The sequence below is a fragment of the Calidris pugnax genome, unplaced genomic scaffold (genome assembly GCF_001431845.1).
Source record: "Calidris pugnax isolate Ruff unplaced genomic scaffold, ASM143184v1 scaffold47, whole genome shotgun sequence".
Lineage (NCBI taxonomy): Eukaryota > Metazoa > Chordata > Aves > Charadriiformes > Scolopacidae > Calidris > Calidris pugnax.
Window position 1 is genome coordinate 131,771 of NW_015090809.1, and position 2,870 is coordinate 134,640.

The 2,870-nt window shown below is 40.5% G+C and overlaps 1 long non-coding RNA gene across 1 annotated transcript in view; it reads right to left on the minus strand.

The window, feature by feature from the left end:
* Positions 1–2,412: 2,412 nt before the first annotated feature.
* The window catches only part of LOC106885873, a 23,263-nt gene continuing 22,805 nt past the window's right edge, over positions 2,413–2,870 (minus strand). The window contains exons 3-4 of the long non-coding RNA XR_001411519.1: positions 2,649–2,743; positions 2,413–2,552 (exon numbers count right to left, since the gene is read on the minus strand). This is a non-coding gene — a long non-coding RNA (uncharacterized LOC106885873). The remainder of the gene's footprint in view (positions 2,553–2,648; positions 2,744–2,870) is intronic.

A 2,870-nucleotide genomic window follows, 5' to 3' on the forward strand; every position in this document is an offset into this window, starting at 1 on the left:
GAGCAAAACCCAGTGCATCTTACGTTATTTTCACTATGTTTCACTCAATTATTATCTGAAAATATGCAAAACTTCACCCTAGCCAGCTATTAAAAAAAAAAAAAATATCTTTTTATTAAGCAAAGTATTGTCTATGCTTTTAATTTTTCACTCCATGATGCACCAAACGTTTCATACGAAAATCTTGGCAGTCCAACACAAAACACTTTCAAAATGTAAATGCTCTAGCTCATGTGCATAATTCCTGAAGGCATTCATCTGAGGGGCTGAATATTTCTACCAGCAGTTATATTTCAAGTTACACACTAAAAATAATTTTAAATTTAAAACCGGGAATAACCAATCTAATGAACAGATTTTAATCCTTCTTCAATTAACATACACGTGATCCTTATGCACTGCTATGTTCATTTTCAGCACGCTTCCAGAAACTCTCACTGTGAAATAAACCAGTAATAAGGCAATTCTGCTTCTTTTACTTTCACAGCGATCATTTCTCGCAAGCCACCACAAAATAATGAACTAATACACCAGAAGCAATTTTATATTCCTTTAAGTGCTACTCCTCAGCAAGAAAACAACCTCAACAAGTATTACAACCTATGAAAAAGAAATCCTCTTTGGATAAACAGCATCATTAGGAGCAATATCATTGAGTCCTCTGAAATTTCTCAGTGAGGAGTGTTTAGCAGTTTGTGATTTTATAATAACTACTACAAGTTAAAACCCTCTACCAGTATTTTATTTGCATTGTACTGTGCAGCTACTACAGGCCTCTAAAAAGTACTTGGAAGAAATTAATTTTAGCTGTGACCAAGCCATACGTTCCTAAATTCCTTTCTTAATCTATACGGTTCACTAAAACATTCTCTACTTACTTTGAGCTTGATCGGCCAATAAATACTGCTTTACTACTTAAAGTTATGAGTTGTTTTTCAGTTTATGTTGCCATAAAACAGTTCAAATGCAATGCCAGTACGGAGATGGTTTTGATACAATGCTGTCAATGGCCTGAATTTAAAACTCTTTTGGTACAAGTCCCTAGGTATTTTCTAATTATTTTGTGGGGGTTTTCGGCAGAGGAAAAACCCCCAAACTTATTTGGATTTGTTTTTTTTATTTACTTTAATTCCTGGACATAAATAAAATTAAAAGGAAAAGATTAAAATATTTTACATAAGCGTCCCATTTTTTCAGTGTAGAGGAAAACATTTTGGTTTACAAATATATATGAAAATACTAGTTTTCTCATAAAGTGTCTTTAAAATACATTTCTTTTCAGATAATTTAATTCGCACGTGCACTTGTCTACATAAAGAATACAAAGTAAGTATTAGAATAGGTCTGGCAATTTCATAGTAGTAATAAATCTGAAGTGCATAACCGTCTGCCAAATTGTGCCTAACTCAGTACATCTATATCCACATGCTACTTTGATCTATAAATGGCATTACTCTAATATTTAAGTATTACATTTAAAATAAATTCCTTCATTAACACCCAAAGAGCAAGAGAAAGAGAGTGGGAGTGTGCGTGAGCATGTGCTCGTGTGCGCACGTAAAAGATAAAGAAGAAAATACACTTACGGCACTTATGGACCTTTAAAGGCCATCAAAAATAGTATTTTAAATATATATGACAAAAATGGTAATAATAAACTAATCCCGATCAATGCCAGGTATTATAAAATTTAAATACGAACTCTGAAAATATTCATGTCCAAATTCAGGGTGCTCAGACAATCAGGAAAACGTAATTGTAATGAGATACAATTACTGAAGATCATCACACGGTCACCTTAGAAAATATTAGTTGAGAAGTGCAAACAGGAACCCTGGTGTATACACACACAAATGGCATAAACCCCTACGTACTTGTTAGCAGCTGCGTTAGAACTGCTCCGCACATGGACATTTAATAATGTTTCAGACCTACTGAAATATTAAATAAATATAAAAACTTGCACCGCCCAACTTTGTTTCTTTTCTTGAGCTTCCTTCTATTTTTTTTTTTAAAAAAAAAAAAAAGGCGAAGGGGGGGAAATGCCATTCAAGAAAAAAGCTATATTGTAATCAATGAAGGCAAGACTGGCACAAGTCCTAGAACATTTGCATTCAGAAATAAAAGCTGTGATCGACCTTTGTCTGCTAAGAAAATGAAGCTTGCCGATTTTAAACAGACTAGCGAAGGGAGGGGCAGACTTGATAGGGAGAAGAGAAGCTAAAAAACCAGCAACAATAGCAAATATGAGTATATCACATCCCTACCAGCCAGCGAGCCACGCTCCCTCAACCAAGCCTCAAACCTCGAGTTAATCATAAATTAATGGGGAGACGTGAGCCGGTTTGCCCGATACCCGACGTAGTTTTCTGCAACTTAATTTTTCCTCCTGGGGCAAGGACTCACCGCTCAGGCCGTGGCGGCGGCGGGGGGGGACACACGGCGGGGGGACACCACACGGCGGCGGGGACACCACACGGCGGCGGGGACACCACACGGCGGGCGGGGAGCGGCGGCGGTGGTCGGCGTTCACCTTGCAGCTCCTGGGTCTCCTGGAAAAGGCAGGCAAGAAGGCACTTGAGGGAGCCGGGGTGGCACGTCTGGCCCTCGCACAAGGCCCGGGGAGAGGAGGGGAAGGCGGTCCTTACCTAGCAACCGGCGGCGGCGGCGGCTTCTCCCGCTCCTCCGCCCGTGCCACAAACTGCCCCCCGGCTGCCAGCGCCCCGGCAGCAACAATGGGCGGCTGCGAGGGGTGGCATGAAAGGGAGGGAGGGAAGGGAGGGAAGGGAAGGGAGGGAGGGAGAGGAGGGAGGGAGAGAGACGGAGAGAGAGGAGGGGAGGGGAAAGGAGAGAGAAAAAAAAAAAAAAAA